Raw genomic sequence first — 20,116 nt, 5'->3', positions numbered from 1 at the left:
GTGGTTTGGGCTGAAACGCCTGGGATTGCTTTTCAAATGTTTTAAATTTGATAATATATACATATATAGACACACACACACACATACATATATTAAAAAAAGCAAATGTGTTTGCCAAAATCTTTCTTCTGTCTACATTCTGTAACCCATATGGATTTTAAATGTTGGTAATCCATATGTCTCTGATGTGTTCACACAGAGCCCCCCAAGGACTAGCTCATAAAAGATTGTCCTCTGAGGAGTTTCTACACAAAACTTTTCTCTAAAAGTTGCCACATTTTCCTCATGCTCATGCTCTAATCTTTTGCCCTTGCTTTTCTCTGAGTAATATGGGATAAACAAAAAAGTGTGAACTTTGAGGTTAAGCCTTAATTCCCTCCTAAATCTCTACTTTGAGCAGCTCGACTTTGGCCAAGCCACGTAACCTCCTTCAGGTTGCTTTCTTTTCATTCAGGAAACAGAGGTAAGGCAGTGATGGCTCTCTGGTGGCCCTTCCAGTTCTGTGTCCAGGAAGCCAGTGCCCCACAACCAGTTGAAGCCCAGCAAGGTCCAAGTTTGCTGATTGGCTTCTTAACTCTCTCTAAGCCAAAACTTTTCTTTCATAAACAAAGGAAATTATGAAAGGAACCAAAATAAACAAGGAGCCTTAGTTCTTAGGTAAGGGCAGCACTTATCTCTGGTAAGTGGGGAACTTACCTCTGGTTACTAGAAGAACCATGAGAAGAACTCACCCAGGGGTCCAGTAGAAAGAACATATGACTTAACTTTCTAATTCCTCCTTTCACATCCCAACGTGTTTGACATTGACAGAAATGGACCAGCTCCATGGCCTGATGGTTAAGGCAGCTATATCCCATATGACCAATCCCATGGTTTAAGTCACAGATCTGGTGACTTGTGAAATATGTCAGGTACTTGTGCATTTATGTCAAGAGTCCCAAAAAAGAGTGAGGGATGGAGGAGAAAGAATTGGAGCATGACCATCCCCCACGGGGGTGCTTTCTCTTCTTCTGTTTTTCTGTCTCTCTCACTGGTGAGCACACACACTCTATAGTAAAAAAATAAATAAAAATTGAAAATACCAGGGAAGAAATGTCAGAGAAAGAAGGTAGGAAATAAACATGAATTCATTGACATTCTTTACCTGACTGCACCAAGAAAATCCTGCACAGAGCAGGTAGGTGTACGCCGGAAATACAGAATTATTCCCACAGCTCTGCAGGGTGCCTCATTAAAAGTAAACAAATTCAAGGCAGGGGTGTGGAGTGGGGGTTGTAATATTGGATAGGCTTGAGTTCAATCCATTTATTTCTTTCCCAACTAGCTGAAAGGATAGTTGTTTTTTTTTGTTTGTTTGTTTGTTTTAGCTAAGGATGCTTTGAAAATCGCAAGTTGGAAAACTAAAACATGGAGGCCAGTAGCAATTTAGGAGATTAGTTTAGTGTGTCCCCTAGGGGGAGCAGGAGATGCTTTTTGAACTTCTAAAGCTACAGTTCTGGGGCTGATTTCAGTATGTCCTCCTCCATGTTTCTTCATAGGCTCAAGAAAACCAGGTGGTAATGCACACTTAGGACAGACCTGAAGTTACAAAAACAATGTCCGAGAGAGAAGGATGCAGACGTGATGGTTAAGGTCCACGTAATTGATGTGAAGCTTAAGTTGTAGCACCAGGAGCTAATCTTCCTTTTCTGCTGTCTTCAACCACTCTCCAGCCCCAAGCAGCAGGGTGAGTTGTGGAATCACAGAAGAGAAGTAAGAGAGTATGTAACAAAGGTCTAGAGCAGATGCCTGGGCATTAAGTTCTGTAAGTCCCAGAGTTGCAGCAAGTATTTCATCCACCTTTTGTGGGTTTCACTGACTATAAAATAGCAAAAAAACACATTTAAAGTCCTAATAAGTGCCTTCTAGTGGCTTCTGTCTGTTCCTCAATGAAACCTGGAGGAAGAAGGCTGAGGCAGAGTGGTGGCTAGGAAGAAAGTTCTTGGAGATCCTGGTCCCCTTCCTTGTTTAAAGCAAAGCAGTTCTGCTTTTTTATAAATAGTAGGTATTCTCCTAAAATTGTGTTTGAAGAAAAGATGCTGCTAACAGTAATAATAATAATAATAATATTTTTTAGATAGAGATTTTTGCTATTGGGTGTGTGCGCTCGCCAGAGAGACAGAGAGAAAGTGAGAAATGTTTTAAGAAAATGCTCTGGGGGCCGGCAGGTGACATGGTAGTTAAGAGTGCTGGACTCCCGAGCTCCAGCGGCGGGAGGAGCGGTAGGATTTACCCGCTGAACTCCGCAAAGGTTCTAGGCGCGTTGCGGCCTCATCAGGCACCCAGCACGCACCCAGCCAAGATGCCAAAGAGGAAGGTCAGCTCAGCCAAGGGAGCGGCCAAGGAAGAGCCCAAGAGGAGATCGGCGAGGTTGTCGGCTAAACCTCCTACAAAAGTGGAGACGAAGCCAAAAAAGGCGGCAGGGAAGGATAAATCTTCAGACAAAAGAGTTCAAACAAAAGGGAAAAGGGGACCAAAGGGGAAACAGGCTGAAGTGGCCAACTGAGACACTAAAGAAGATTTACCTGCAGAAAATGGAGAAACTAAAAATGAGGAGGTCAGAAGTGGTTAGTTCACCCTCTGATGAAGCAGGTGAGAAAGAAGTCAAGTCTGAGTAAAATCATATACCATGTCTTGTCAATGGTCCCGGTCTCCCTTCTTGTACAATCCAGAGGAATATTTTTATCAACTATTTTGTAAATGCAAGTTTTTTAGTAGCTCTAGAAACATTTTTAAGAAGGAGAGAATCCCACCTCATCCCATTTTTTAAGTGTAAATGCTTTTTTTTAAGAGGTAAAATCATTTACTGGTTGTTTATTTTTCAGTACAACCAGAAAATAGTGGGATATTGACTTATAGGAGACTTTGACTCTCTTACTTGTCAGCTTAACATTCCATAGGTGGGGGCGGGTGGGTAGTTTTTATATCCTAAATACAAAGCATACTAAATGGCAGTTTGGAGTCACAGTCATGCATTTAATGTGTCTTGAATATTTTAAATGACTTCTATTATGTTTTTTAGTAGTATTGTTTCCTAAAGAAAAAACACTCTTTGATTGTTGCTCTCCCTGTCAGAATTGTGTGCACTCTGTAACATCTTTGGTCGTGGTAGTCCAGTTTTCCTAATAATTCTGTTAATGTGCTGTGAAAGATTGGAAATTTGAATTATGTAGTCTGTATGATACTAAATTGTGATTTGGTGGGACTTACATAACAGCTTTCAACATCTGAAGACAGTGGTTCTTAATATACTCTTAAGGAAAATTTGCCTACAAATTTGAAACTGGAACATCACTGGAATAACTTAAAAAGAATCACTATACTTGGCTTTTTAAATTTTTGGTACGTATGTTAAGAATTGGGTACAAATCGAAATGTCTGTACTGATCCTTGACACAGCCAATAAATCTCAATTACAAAAAAAAAAAAAATGAGTCGCAGATCGTGGCTTGCTTTCTCATTTTCCTTCTTTCTCTCTCTCTCTCTGTTCCTCTCTCGTCAAACTAAAATAAATAGATAAATAAAGTTAAGCAGATCGTGGCTTGCTTTCTCATTTTCCTTCTTTCTCTCTCTCTCTCTGTTCCTCTCTCGTCAAACTAAAATAAATAGATAAATAAAGTTAAATAAAATCATTCATTAAAAATAAAGGTACTCTGGAAGGCATGTGAGTGATCAGGCCTGAAGCCGTGCTCCCACAGGCTGGTTCTCCTGCTGTGATGTGAGAGGAGACTGCTTTTCAGGAAGGCAGCAGGAGAGCAGTGACTCTGCAGAAAAGACCCCAGCAGTCCTGGGACAGCAGGAGGCAGCCTCACCTGCTCTTAGTGTGGACTGTGATATCAGACAGGCTTAAGTAGCAGGTAGGGCAGTAGCTGCCCCAGCAAGAGCCACAGGCCAGCCAAGCCCAAGAGTCAGAATTGCAAACAACTGCAGTGGAAATATTTCTGTCAGTCTGCAAAGGGTTGAGGGGGACCCTCCCAGAGAGTAGGGACAAGAACTCAATTACTCACCACCCTCTGCTTCTGTGACTGATTTCTGCATTCATTTCTGATATTTAATTGATCATAAACTAACCAGAAATCCTGAAGGAACTCTCAGCCTCTGCTGAGGTAGCTATTTAGCTGGGCACAGTTAGAGTCTGAGGATTTTGTGGCTGAAATGTATAGTGAATGACCCAGGTCTGGCTGGCTGTGACGCTAACAGCATACGTTGGGTGACTCATAGAAGTCAGGGATGGAAAAGACCTATGAGGTCACTTTTTCCATCTTCTAGCCATTGCAGGTTTACTCTTTGCCAAGGTGGGATTATATTCAAATATTTGGTCCAGTCTAGTTTGAACTGATTCAAGTAATAGGGCTCCCACAACCTCCCCCGGGATCTTAATTCCACAGGATCATTGATCTCAATCTTCGGAAAATGTTCCTGATGTTCACTTTAAATTTTCCTTTGCTCAATTTCATCCCATTAATCCTACTTATTACCCCTCAGGCCACCCTAAATAATATCCCCTTTTCTTTCATGTTGATATTTCTCCAACACTAGTAGGGAGGAGACAGGGGAATACAAAAATGTCTTCTTGGCTTGGCTCACAGTCTTAAGTATAAAACAAAGAATAGAAATGTTCTGAATAATAGCTTAAAATGTTGGGGAGACTGTGTATCAGATGAGAAAGGGTTTTCCAGATTGCCTAAGAATAGTTCATACAATCAAAGGCAGGTGTTTCAGAGTTTAACTTTACATTCTAAATATTCAGAGTCAGAGAGTAGCAAAGATGAAATGTCACATAATCCACCATCCTGCCACCTAAGGTGGATAATTGCCTATGTCCTCATAGCCTTGGGAGGAGATAATTCTATATAATCCTCTGATTATTTTTCTCCAGAGGGTAGCGATCACTTAAATAGCACAAAACCACATTGGTTAACTCACATTGACTAGCGTCCCTTCTCAGGGCTCTGGGCAGAACAATCTTTACAGCCAGTGAAGTCAGGTAACACCAGAATGTTGTGAGGCCCTAGGTGGGAGCCAGGGTAAGAGATCCTAAATGCTCCTCAAAGTGTTCTTTGGGTGCTAAGGTACTTACCAAAAATACAAATTCTTGGTTCATCTCAAACTAATTGTTACTTAAAATTTGCAGCCAGAGCCTAGAAACCTGCATTTCTTTCTTTCTTTTTTTAATTTTAAAAGACTTTTTTTGCTATAGGGCGCATGTATTCACCAGAGAGAGAGAAAGAGACAGAGAGACAGAAAGTGAGAAATCACACTCCCAGGAAGGATGGCCATGTCACAATCCCTTCTCCTACATTCTACTCTCAGGATTTTGAGCACACATGCATATGCATGAGTTTTAAAGGCACTGAGTCCAGGATTGGAACCACAGTCGACTACGTGGGAGTCCAGCAACGTAACCATTATAGCATCTGCTGGTCCTCGAAACCTGCATTTCTAACAAGCTTACCAACATCTAAAGAGCCTGGTCTGTGGGTGACTCTAGTCTAATTCCATTTAATAACACCTTAAGTTAAATGGGTTAACTTAGCTAGAGTGTAAAGAAATGGAATTTGGCAATTTGGCTGGCATTGGGACAGAAATCAGGAGTCAGAGATGGAGTAGGTTCAAGACTGAAGGCAGAGAAAGGAGGGTCAGAAGTTATAATTAGCACTGGGACCAGCAGTTGGCATAATGGACTCCCATGTGGTCGACCGCGGTTTGTGTCCCAGACCTGGTGACTTAATCTCATGCCGGGCGAGTGTGCGTGCGTGCCCAAGATCCCAAGAGAATGGAGGAGAAGGGATTGCGGCGTGGCCATCCCCCTGGGGGGTGATTTCTCTCTTTCTGTCTCTCTGTCTTTCTCTGTATGTCTGGGTAGCGCACGTGCCCTGTAGTGAAAACTTCCCCCCAAAAAAAGAAAAAAAAAAAAACAACTTAAAAAAAAAAGTATGTATGTTATAATTAGCAGCAAAGAGGTAGTGTTCATGGTCTGCATTTTGGACCACCGGTAGCATAGTGTATTCATGTGGGGTTAGACTAGAAAGAAAATGTTTGACAGGACCCCGGCCTACCTTGGCCTGATCAAGGGCTAAGCTTAAATTGCCAGTCTTTTAACTTTTTCTTTGCATTTTGTACGAATTCGTGTATAAGATAATTTTGGTTATGGGAAGTAGAGGAGGGAGAAAACACTACATTTCAGATTTATAAACACAAGCACACATTTACAAGAAATCTCAAGCATGGCTTTGGCCTTAAGTTATGATAAAGCAGTTTGCAACACAGCATCATTTTAGACCAGGAGAACTAAAAAAGCTAGATCAAACAGGGGAGAAAAAGATATTCCCCTTGAAGTCAATGGTAAGTTGCAAGGAAAAGGAAGATTTGGAGAGTTAAGATATGAGCTCAAAGGAGTCTGTGTCAGACTCCTTTGTTCAAGGTGTTTTCCCCTAAGAATGTGCAGATCCTCTGTATTGAACAATAGGCTGTAAATTTAGGCAAAGGATGGATGGTAACAGACAGAGAAGCCAGCAGTTTCAAGCAATATCAGGGAGTCAGAAACACAAATATTTGAATTTGGGACTACCAAGGAAACCAAGAATTGAGAGTTTAAAATCTAATAAAAAGGGAGACATAGGGAATTACACTCGGTGTTTTAATTTATTTATCTATTTTTCCCTTTGAAACATCTTTTAAGTCTTTATGCCACTCTGGATTAGAGGATAAATAGTGAAACAAAAGACAATAAAAACAGAGTTTTCTAGAGTTACCTGGTGAAAATAAGAAAAAGGTTGTTCTTTGGGATTTACCAATAAAGAGTGACCTTAGCAAACTCTCCAAGCTTTCAGTTGGGAATTCTGGAATGTACAATGTATAAGAGAAGTTTGATTGTGGGAGCAGAAGCAAATCATTCTAGGAGCAGAAGCAAATCACAAATAGATAGAATGTTACAAAACTTCAGTCCAGGGAACCAGCAGTTAGTGTAATGGCTATGTTGCTGGACTCCCACGTAGTAGACCGCGGTTCGCGTCCCGGACCCCGTGGCTTAAAACTCACACTGGGCGCGTGTGCGTGCGTGCCCAAGATCCCGAGAGGAGAATGGAGGAGAAGGGATTGCGGCGTGACCATCCCCCCTGGGGGGTGATTTCTCGCTTTCTGTCTCTATGTCTCTCTCTGTCTGTCTGGCGAGCGCACGTGCCCTATAGTGAAAACCTCTCAAAAAAAAAAAAAAAAAAAAAAAACTTCAGTCCAGATAGTCATAAATCAGCTTGCTCTTGATTAGGTTAGGACAATCTACCACATTTAACTTGTCCAGCATATGATCAAAAGGCACTTAGAGGGAACCAGCAGTTAGCGTAATGGCTATGTCGCTGGACTCCCACGTAGTCGACCGCGGTTCACATCCCGGACCCGGTGACTTAAAACTCACGCCAGGCACGTGTGCGTGCGTGCCCAAGATCCCAAGAGGGGAATGAAGGAGAAGGGATTGCGGCATGACCATCCCCTCTGGTGGGTGATTTCTCGCTTTCTGTCTCTATGTCTTTCTCTGTCTGTCTGGTGAGCGCACGTGCCCTATAGTGAAAAACCTCTCCAAAAAAAAAAAAAAAAAGGCATGTGGAAAGAGTATAATAAGAAAAACATAAAATAAAAATATATATGCATATGAATTACAAAACAGATAAGAGAACTAAAATCTAGAATTTTAAAAAAAGGAGAATTAAATGCAAGCATCAAAAATATGTGATAATTGAAAATAAGAACTTGATAGATGTGTTTAAAAGGTGATTTAACTTAGCAGAAGAGAGAATATTTAACTGGAAGAAAGGTCAGTGGAAATTAAAATATCCAGGTAGAAGCAGGAAAACAAAAAGTACAGAAAATACAGAAGAGCATATAAAACATGGAACACAGTAAAGAGGTCTCAAAAACATAGTTTGACTCCCAGAAGGAGAGAAGAAAGAGAATATCTAAGAGATAATGGTCACGTAATTTACAAAACTAAGGAAAGATATTAAGCCATGGAATTAGGAAGTACTATGAGCATCATGAAAGATGCATACAAATAAACCATGTATACGTGCAATGTAATAAAGCTGCTGATAATGAATGAGAAAAGACAAACTTAGTAGCACAATACACAGCAATGCTGAAGTGCATATGGAAGACTGGGGTTCTGTTCCAGAGTCAACTGTACACTCCAGGCACTCATGCCCATGATCCTAGCTGATGGGGAAAGACTGGGGGAAGGATTACAGCATGAGAACCTGTTAAGGGTGCTTGTCTTCTCTTTCTTATGAATAAACACACAAACAAACTTTTATCAAAAAGGTTTTTCTTGCTAAAAAACAAAAAACAGTGGGATGGGCATGACCAATATAGGAGCAACAAAAGATAACTACTCAACAGAAATGCAGAGATAACAGAAGCTGAATGACAATAAAAAGTTCTTTACCTCTGAAATTAATCTTCAAAAGTAAAGGTAAGGGACTGGCAGGTGGCAGATGGTGTGGTAGTTAAGGGCACTAGACTCCCACATGGCAGACTGCCATGGCAGTTCTTTACCTCTGAAATTAATCTTCAAAAGTAAAAGTAAGTGACTGGCAGGTGGCATGGTGGGATGGTGGCATGGTGGTTAAGGGTGCTAGACTCCCACATGGCAGACTGCAGTTCGAGTCCTGAACCTTGCAGCTTGGTTTTTCACTTTCTTTCTCTCTCTCTCTCACTCTGTCACTCTCTGGTCAAATTAAAAAATAAATAAATAAAGTTAAATAAAACCATTCTTTAAAAAATAAATAAATAAAAGTAAAGGTAAAATAAACATATGTCCAGAAAAATAAAAATAGAGTTAGTGTGTAGCAGACTCTAGGAAAAACTAAAGGGACATCATAATGTATACGAAAGTGATTCCAGAAAGATCATGCAACTGAAGGAAGATAAAAAGAATCAATGGAAAAGTTAACCAGTAAGTAAATCTAAATCAGTGTTAACTGTACATAATGATGGGCTGTTGTGAGAATTTACATATACACACACACATATATAATACACACAATCAAAAGTATGAAAATGATAATACAAAAGGTAAGACAATGCCAAGAGCATATAAATTAAAGATATAAATAAATAAAGATATTTATCATACTCGTTGAAACACTAAATATTGGGATCAAATCAATTCCATTCAATATTTTAATAAATTAATGCAATATCATCAAAATTTCCATACTTTGTTTTGTCAAAACTGATAAACTGATGCTAAAATTTATATGCAGATGGTCTAGAATAGCTAAAGCAACATTGAAAAAAGAAAAACAAATTTAAAATATTTACCTAATTTCAGGATTAACTACAAAGTTAGAGTAAACAAAATAGTGTGGTTTTGTTAAAGAGACAAATATACACATCACAGGTACAGAATGGGAAGTCCCAAAACATGCTTACACATATATGTGGTCAATTGATTTTCAGCAAAGATTGGTGTAAATCAATGAGGGGAGACATTGGGACAATTAAATATTCATAGGCAGAAGCACTCTAAACCATGCTGAAAATTAAGTCAAAATATGTAATAGACTTTACATAAAAGTTAAACCTATAAAACTATAGAACACTTAAGAGAAAATCTTTGTAAACTTGGGATAGGCAACAATTTTTTAGAGTAGACACACCAAAAAAGTACCAACCATTAAAAAAAAAGAAAAGAAAGAAAAGAAAGAAAGATTAAAATTACCATCGGGGCCAGCAGTGCCCCAGTTCCATCTACTGCCCCGTGGCCAGCAAAGGGCTCTGAGGCAGGGCCACCACTGGGCCCAGCCCCAGCTTCAGCTAGCTTCCCCCACCCCATAGCCCACTCCTTCAGCAAGGTAGGCAGGTTTTTTTTCTCTCTTCTTTATTCTTTTGTTAATTCCCTACTCCTCCTTACGTCACAGACTGGCCTCTGCTCACTTGCCAGCAGCACCCTAGTTCTATCTACTGCCCCATGGCAAAATCACACGCCGTGCTTCTTTATTCTCTTTCATACTTTCTTCCCTCTCATATTGTACTCTCTTCCTCATCCTCCACACTCCCAGAGGAAATAGACAAGTCTAGAAACACAGTTCTGAAATTCCCTAGTATTAAAAGTTTCCCTGGGATTCTTTCTTCTACTGAACCACCTGTGAAACAGGAGATACTGCTCTTTGACACCTGAATAGAATACTCCTCCAGAGACCACATTGCTAAACACAGCAGAAGAGAGACTTTGGCACACATGAGTCCACAGAAAAAGGGACATACACTTGCTCCTAGGCAAAGAAACATTTTCCCAAAAGGTATTCAAAAGTGAACACATCTCCAAATGGCTAGGAGTAGAAGAGCCTCAGGTCTGAATAAACCGGGAAATATGTCTCCGTCAAAAGAACACAATAACTCCCCTCTAGCTCTTGAAAAAAACAGAAGATGTTACCAAAATGTCAGAGAAAGAATTTAGGACATTTATGGTGGCAAAATTCTATGAGTTAGAACAGGAAAGAGACAATGAACTACAGATTAGGAAGTCCTTCCATGATACAAAGAAGAAATGGACACTCTAAGAAAGAATTAGATGGAACTATTAGAGATGAAGTCTGTAATATAGGAAATCAAAAACTCTCTTGAAAGTATTAAAAGATGATTAGACCATGCTGAAAATCAAATCTCCGATGTAGAAGATAAAACCTCTGACCTAGAAAAAAAAATACAAAAAGATAGAGAAAATAACAACAAAAAATGAAGATAATATATGAGAAATACTAGATTTCGTTAGATACCCAAACATCTGAATATCTGAATAATTGGTATCCCAGAAGGTGAAGAAACCAATAAGGGCATGGAAAACGTAGTCCATAAAATCCTGGAAGAAAATTTCTCAAGTCTAGAGAGGCACTCAAACACCCAGAGTCAAGAAATACAAAGGACCCCAAATAGAATCAACCCAAGAAGATCTTCCCCAAGGCACATTTTAGCCAGACTGGCAAAGACCACAGATAAAGACAAGATACTAAAACTGGCAAAAGAGAAGTGACAAGTGATTTACAAAGGCCATTCCATTAAGCTAACAGCAGACCTCTCAACAGAAGCAATGCAAGCAAGAAAAGAATGGAAAGACTTATTGAAAATGTTAAGAGAGAAACAATTTCAACCAAGATTATTATATTCTGCAAGATTATCCTTCGTAAGGGAGAAAAAAAAAAGATTAAAATCTTCTCAGACAAACAAAACCTGAAATAATTTGCCAACACCAGACCAGCTCTTCAAGAAACCCTGAAGAGAGCACTGTTCCAGGAAAATTCAAGAATGAATAGCCAGAAATAATGGAATAAAAGGCAACCAAGACAATGGCCAACTTAAACGTCGGGACAAGTCCAGTAGTATCGATAATAACATTGAATGTGAATGGATTAAATTCTCTAATCAAGAGACACACACTAACTGAATGGATTAAAAAAAAAAGGGAAAAAAAAAAAAGAAACCTTCTATATGTTGCTTACAGGAAACCCACCTCATGGATAAAGACATACAGAGACTCAAAGTGAAGGATTGGAAAAAGGTTTTCCATGCAAATGGGAACCAAAAAAGAGACTGTAACACTATAATTGTCAGAGATCTCAACACCCTATTATTTCCTTTAAACAGGTCAACTAGACAAAAAAACAAGCAAAGGACCTAAATGATACCATGAATCAGATGAACTTGATAGACAACATCCAAAAAACACAAAATATACATTTTTTTCTGCCTCTCATGGTATTTTCTCAGATTGATCACATGATAGGGCACAAAACTAGCTTTTACAGATTCAAAGCCATAAAATCTATACCCAGCATCTTCTCTGACCATGATGGAATTAAACTTGATATTAATGTCAGGAAAAGCCCTGGAAAATATACAAGTACATGGAAACTAAATTACCTACTTCTGAATGACTCCATGACTACAGCAGAGATTAAGAAGTATATCAAAAGCTTCATGGAAACTAACGATAATGAGTACACAAGTTTCCATAATCTATGGACACTGCAAAAGCAGTCATAAGAGGGAAGTTCATAATAATTAGTGCACATAAAAGGAAGACAGAAAAAAGGCAAATGGATCACCTAACATCATGCCTCAGAGAATTGGAAAAGCAGCAGCAGCAACAACAACAACAGCAACAAAAAACTCCAGGAGAAAGGAAATAATAAAGATAAAAGCAGAAATAAATGAAATAGAAAATAAACTAATATATAGAAAATAAATGAAAGTAAAAGCTGGTTCTTTAAAAAAATAAACAAAATTGATACACCACTAGTGAGACTTATTAAGAAGAGAGAAACGAACCAGGTGAATCAAATCTGCAATGAAGCAGGCAATATAACAACAGATGTAGTAGAAATACAGAACGCCATTAGAGGATACTATGAACAACTATATGCCAAGAAACAAGACAATCTGGATGAGATGGACAAATTCCTGGACACATAAAATCTACCAAGATTGAGCCAGGAGGATATAGAAAGTCTGAATAGGCCCATAAAAGCCAGGAGACTGAATCAGTAATAAATTACCTCCCAACAAAGAAAGACCCTGGTCCTGATGGCTTCACCTCTGAATTCTACAAAACATTCAAAGAAGAGTTAACCTTCATTCTGCTCAAGTTATTTCTAAAGATTCAAAAGGGTGAACTCTCCCTAATTCGTTCTATGAAGCCTCTATCACCCTTATCCTTAAAACAAATGAGGACAGGACCAGGAAGGAAAACTATAGACCAATATCTCTGATGAATATAGATACAAAATCAACATAGAGAAATCTATAGCATTTCTATATACGAACAACAGGCAGACTGAGATAGAATTGAACAAAAGTAATTCCATTGACCATAGCCACAAAAACTATAAGATACTTAGGAATAAATCTAACCAAAGAAGTTAAAGACATCCACAAGGCAAACTACAAGAAGCTCAAAAAAGAAATTGAAAATGACACAAAAAAGGTGGAAGGACATTCCATGTTCCTGGATTGAAAGAATTAATATAATCAAAATGGCAATTCTACCCAAATTAATCTACATAGTTAATGCAACCCCAATCAAAGTACCAGACACATTATTCACAGATCTAGAAAAGACGATAATAAAATTTGTCTGGAATCATAAAAGACCTCATATTGCCAAAGCAATCCTGCACAAGAAGAGTGCAGTGTGTAGCATCTCACTCCCAGACCCAAAAATATACAACAAAGCTGTGGTAATCAAAACAGCCTGGTACTGGCACAGAAACAGACAGATGGACCAATGGAACAAACTAGAATCTCCAGAAATAAATCCCCAAACATACAGTAAACTGATTTTTGACAAGGGATACCAGTCAATACAATGGGAAAAGGAAAACCTCTTCAGCAAATGGTGCTGGAAAAACTGGATTTCCACCTGCAGGAAGATGAAGCTGAACCCTTACCTTTCACCACTGACAAAAACCAATGCAAGGTGGATCAAAGATCTAAACCTAAGACCACAAACTATAAAACTGCTCCTGGAAAATAGTAGGGGAATGCTGGGAGACACTGGGGTAAGCAAAGACTTCTTAAATAAGACCCCCAAAGAAGTTTCTGCATGGCAAAAAATAACACAGTAATTAGTGTGAATCAAAAGCCCTTAGAATAGGAAAATATTTTTTTAAACTCTACATCAGATAAGGACTGATAACCAGAATACACAGAAACTGAAGCAGCTGTTACGAAAAAAGATGATCGACCTTATTAAAAGATGGGAGAATGAGTTGAAAAAACTACTCTCTAAGGATGACATTCAAATAGCCAAAAGGCATATGAAAAAAAATGTTCCAACATCCCTCATTGAAGGGAAATGCAGATCAAAACAATGAGACACCACCTAACCCCAGTCAGAGTGATTAAGATTAAAAAAACAAAAAATGATAAGTGCTGAGGGGTGAGGGGTGAAAGGGGAACTCTCTAACAATACTAGTGGGAATGTAAATTGGTCCAGTCACTGTGGAGAACAATTTGAAGATTCCTCAAAAATCTGCAAATAAAACTGCCATATGATCCAGCAACTCCACTCCTTGGTATCTATCCGAAGGACAGAAGAATTCGTAATTGGAAATGTGCTTGCACATTGATGTTTATTGCAGCATTATCCACAATTGCTAAGACATAGAACCAACCCAAATGCCCACAAACACATGAACGGATTGAAAAACTATGGCACCTATACTCTATGGAATACTATTCAGCCATTAAAAAACAACAACAACAAAACCCTGGCTTTTGACAGAAAGTGGATTAATATGGAAGATTTACTGCTGAGTGAAGCAAGCCAGGCTATGGAGGAGAGACATTGTATGTCCCCGCTTAATGTCCACACTCTATGACTGAAACTGATTGACTGAAAGATATAGAAACACAGTAAATGGTTGTGAATACAAGATATGGTATGGGTGAAAGAATAGAGTCTGAGGAAGGACATTTAGAAGAAAAATAGAGAGGCAAAGCATTAATAGGACAAAGAAATATGGTATTATCTTTTGAAGATATTTTTATAGTATTATCAACTGGACTACGGAGAAATGTATACATGTTGAAATATTCACTTTGCAAGCTAAATAAAGTGATTGAATGTATAAAAGAACATGAAATAAAAAATAAAATAAATTACCATGGGTGTCTCAATACCCACCATTATGGCTAAAATGAAAAAGATTGACAATATTCACTTTGAACAAAGCTGTGAAGTGACTGAGACCAGAATAAAAATCAAAGGCTGACCTGGTGGCTTAGTGGTTAACAAAGCCACATCCCACATGGCCAAATGAACAGTTCAAATTCCAAAACATACTTGGCACATGTGAGTGCATGCATGCTCCAAATCCAACAGGATGGAGTAATGGAGGAAAAGAGATTGTAAAGTGGCCATATCCCATTTGGGGGTGGTCTCCCTCACTTTCTCTCTTCCTGTGTCTCTCTGGCAAGATCACATGCTCTCCAGCAAATGAAGAGTAAATAAATAAATAAAACTGGGAACCAGTAAGTGCTTGGATTGACATCCAAGACCCAGGGGGAAATTGGCACCTTTTGCATAATCTTCCTTCTACCAAAAAGGTTCTCCTCAACCTATGAGGTTACTATAGACTGAATATTTGTGCTCCTGCCCCAAACTCTAATCAAATTTACATGTTGAAATCTAATGTAAGCCAATGTAATGTAAGAAGTATTATAATGTGAGGCCTTCGGGAGACAATTAGGTCATAAAAGTTAGATCCTCATGAGTGGGCCCTTATATGAAGAAATATAAGAGAGATGATTCTCTCTCTACTCTTTTCCAGCTGAGGACACAATGAGAAGACAGTCATCTGCACACTAGGAAGCAGGCCATCACCAGACACAGTGTCTTCTGGCACCTTAGTCTGGGACTTCCCAGCCCTCAGAACTCTGAGAAATCATTTTGTTATTTAAGTCACCCAACTTATGGTATATTTATTATAGCAACCCCAACTGATTAAAACAGAAATAGTCTAAGACTATAGAAATAGTGTTTGAAGAAATTAGATATTTCATAATATTTTAGGGGGAACATAGTACTTTCGTAAGATGTAAGTCATCATTACATTGGGTGTTGTTTGTCTTTCAGACATTTAAATTTAAAGCTTATTTTAAGGAATGACTTGTTTAAAAAATTTATGGATGATTCCATAAAGAATGCTACTAGCTCAATTTGGTCTGTTATTTGCACAAAGTCCCAAAATGTATATAGTAATATCCTTGTCTTGACTGACATGCATGGTTTTTGTGCTGGAAAAAGAAACGTATACTGTAGAGATATGTGATAAAATATAATTTTTTAAAAAAAGAATGCTAATAACAATTGAACCATCATAGTGCTCTTCTGAAGAATTTTCTGGAAATCAGATCCAGAAAAATCAGAATCATGTCAATTAAGTATTAGTGAGGTATATTATTAAGAGAGTCAGTGACTACACCATTTGTAAAGTAAAAATTCTTTTTTTAAAGGCAGAAAATCATGTTCCATCTAATTTATCTTATTTATACATACAAATTTATTTTATATATTAGACCATCTTAGAGTGATATCCCAGATGGTGAACTGGTACCAGAGGAAGCTATACCAAAGTTCCTCTGGGGATTCTTTGTCATGGTCCATTATAAAGAAGTACTGCAGGTGGTTTTGACTTGGCTAGCCATATGGAGACAGATAACATACCCAGGATTAGAGCTGAATTTCATTCATATGAGACAGGAGAAGGCACAAGTTTTGAACACATACACTAAGACCTGCCAACATTTTTTATTTACAAATTTCTGAAAGGATGGGATTTCATCCTAGACTGGGTAGAAAAAGGAAAAGGCAAAGCCATTTTTTTTTCTCTGATACAATGATGTGGCTTCCAAGAATTCCAATGGGAGCCACCCCTATGACTTCAATGTCAAACTGCAACTCAGGGGATTCATGTTCAAGCAGAACCAGCTGAAAGTGGATGTTTTCTTTGGCAACAAGTTCACTGACCTTAAGTCTTTATAGACTTAGAATTAAAGACATGCACTGACAATATTGGGGCTACTAAGACTTTTTTTTAAATAAAGAATTATTTTATTTAACTTTATTTATTTATTTATTTGACCAGTGAGGGACAGAGTGAGCTAGAGAGAGAGGGCAAGTGAGAAAGCAAGCCACCAGGTCTGGGACTTGAACCATGTTGGCCCTGTGGGGGTCCAATGCCCTTAACCACTATGCCATCTGCTGGCCCCTGGAGCTACTGAGACTCTTAAAGAAAACAGTCAAGCTTCTCAATTCAATCTTCATCTCATTATATCATTTCAAATGAATTCAGAAAACTATGCATTTTCCTCCTTGTTTCTATTCACTTAAACATTCCAGGATGCCAGAAGATTCAGAAATTTTATTCAGAAATGAATTATTCCATGCCCCCACTGTCTGCTTCTTACATCTTTCTGCAAGGTTTGGTTTCACCCAGATGAAGTAAACAAATATGACACTTAATTGAATCACCCATTCAGTTTGACATCGTCATCTGCAAATGAACTGAATAAAGATTCAAATCAAACAAGTGTGATCTGTAGTTCGTCTCCTCCAAGGCCTTTCCTTCTGTGCCACATATGACCTGAACTTGAGAAACCAGAACTGTGCAAGTGCTATTGAAGCTTAGGTTTTCCTCTTCTCTGGAAAATACAGAGAATTGGAAGCACTGTTTCCCATTGACCCAATACAGGAAATTGTGACTGTCAATGACCAAGTGAACGCACTGTCTGAACTGGGATTAACACATACTAATGCATGGTGGGCAAACGGATTCCAAATTCAAAAGCTGCAATTTACGAAAAGAAAGGGCCAGTGGGGAGAAAGACTAAGGAGTCTAGGAATCCAAGCAGTGTTTGAACTTTTCCCTTTAACAAGGATCTGTTTTTCTGAAAACCTAACTCCCTTAAATTAGTTGGGTCATTGTTTCTTGGGATTTTTATTTTTCTATGGGGAGAATTTCCAACGCACAGCATTACTTCTTTTTATCTGCTGTTGTGATGCCTCCTGCTAATTGAAAGCTAGGCTTTGTGGTTTCCAGAACACTAATTTGTGACGGTAAAATCTTTACCCATCATAAATTATTTCATTGTTCAACAAGGATGTAAAATAATTAATTGGCTATTTGGCAGATAAGTTCAGCATTTGCAGGATCTGTTTTATAAGAAATTTTATTGATGAAAATGTGTCTAAAGCTTTAGCAATGCACTTGGCTTTCGCATTTGGCAGCTAGAAGACAAATTCTTAAAGCCAAAACCCTCCCCAGGGCATGAGACAAAGTACAACATTGCATCTATATTCCTGCTGTAGGTCATTAGGGGTCTCTTTTTACAGACAATTGGCAAAAGGTTTCAGTGGCTGTTTTATGATCCGTTTTGATTTCGTATATGAGCAAATCTCACATTTCGGCTGTGAGACATACCCATGTTTTACCATGTTGCCCTTAAACGATTTTTCAAGAAGTTGCATTAACTCTTCAAATTGACATGAATAAATAGAGGCGCCATAAATTTTTAAAGCTGAAGTCATAGGTATCACATGCTAACGTACTTATTGTTAGACTGTTGGGAATGGGGATGTTTGAGGTTTTTTAGACAGACAAAAAATAAATGTTCAAATGTATCAGCAGCAAATATACTTGGCTGACACCAAAGCTCTAAATTTTAGTAAATTAAACTGTGTCCATATGACATCAACACAAAAACCCCAGTGTAGCAAATATCTCAAAGGAAATGCCTATAACAGATTGTTTAGTGATGGGTAGATGTGGTATAAGTTGACATTGGGTAAATGAATACTAACTGGCTTCTTCATTTTAAATCCCTCTAGATCTGTACAAAGCTTCTCGGAGACACCATGGAAAGGCTCATTTACTACATTTGTGCTTTGAATAAGCATTCGACTCTGACTCAGAGCATCAAGGGAGGCAAAAATGATAAAGGCAACATTTCCTGGTTGAATATGGGCTATTGGCTGTAATAATGTATGTTTACAATAATCTCTTCTAGATTAAAGTATCTATTTCTACATTTAAATGTACTTTCTAAAATTAGCCTGATAAGGATGAAAATGCTTCTGGAAAAGAGGTAGCTTATTCAAACTATAAAGAGGGAAGTTAATTTCCATTGTGAGTCTAATTTCCATGCTATTTTAACTAACACTAGAAACACAAGCAAAAAAAAAAAAAGTGACTGTCAAGCATATTATCCATACAACTCTTTGGTAACACCTAAGAGTCCTGGACACATTTCCAAATAATCCCATCTTTTCAAAAATTTATGTCTTGACTTCAAGGAGTTTTCCTGAGATGAAGTTTTGGAAAAATAACTATTTTAAAAATATCAGGAAAGTAAAACCCAGTAAGGGAACATACTGCTATCTCTGGTTCTTTACATACATACATAGCATCTTATATGAGGCATCTTCTAAAAGCTTATAGAAAATTTAAAACTTTTTTATACCAAAACAAACTCATATTTTAATTTCATTTTCCTGAAAGCTTTCTGAGGTTCTGTTGTATCTTGTTGAAGGTCATATCACAAGGGCTTCAGCCCCTTGTGTCCTCACTTAAGTTCTCAAGTATTGCAATCCTTCAACTGTACTCAAACCTGGAAAATGCTCCCAGATCTTATTGTTCTACACATTGTAAAATAAAATGTTTGTGTGTGTGTGTGTTTGTGTGTGTGTGTGTACTTTACACTCTTCTTACCAGGAAGTTTATAAGATAATTCTCCTTAAGGGATGAATCAAATGTACTATTTTTTAGGTTAATGCTGTGAGATAATGAGATGGTGGTGGTGTTGAGAAAATCTGTCAAACAAAATATGAGTAATGGCCCAACCATAGTGGCATAGATGCTAAAATGCTGTATGCCATAGGTTAAGACCAAATGAGAGACTGGGTTTGATTCTTGGTCCAGTATAAAAGACCAGGGGAATGGCACATGTGCCTGTAGTTCTAGCTAGGAAGCAGAAGTAGGAGGATTACAATGGCAAGACCCAGTTGACGTAATGACTATGTCATTGGACTCCCATGTAGTCAACCACAGTTTGAGTCTCAGACCCGGTGGCTTAAACTCACGCTCGACGCGTGTGAGTGCATGCCCAAGATCCCGAGAGGAGAATGGAGGAGAAGGGATTGTGGTGTGGCCATCCCTCCATGGAGTAATTTCTCACTTTCTGTCTCTGTCTCTGTCTTTCTGGCAAGTGTACATGCTCTATAGCAAAAACCCCCCCCCCCCCCAAAAAAAAAAACTTAAAAAGTGTATGTGTGTGTGTATGTAACTTTCCAGCCCCATTCCAAAATTTTAATGTATATAACTAAATCTCAACAAAAGACTATAGAAATCATTTGTTTTTAGGGTATAATGAAATATTTTTTTGATGGCAAAGGCATTTTGTTGTTGTTGCTTTGGAGTATTCAAATAAAATAAAGAAAAGGAAGAAGGAGGGAAAGAAGACAGATACAAAGGGACAGAGAGGAGGTGAGAAAGAGAGAAAGAGGGAGAGAGGGGAGGTGAGGGAG

This window comes from Tupaia chinensis, unplaced genomic scaffold (genome assembly GCF_000334495.1).
Source record: "Tupaia chinensis unplaced genomic scaffold, TupChi_1.0 Scaffold000026_1, whole genome shotgun sequence".
Taxonomy (NCBI): Eukaryota; Metazoa; Chordata; class Mammalia; order Scandentia; family Tupaiidae; genus Tupaia; species Tupaia belangeri.
This window is presented reverse-complemented; position numbering follows the sequence as displayed.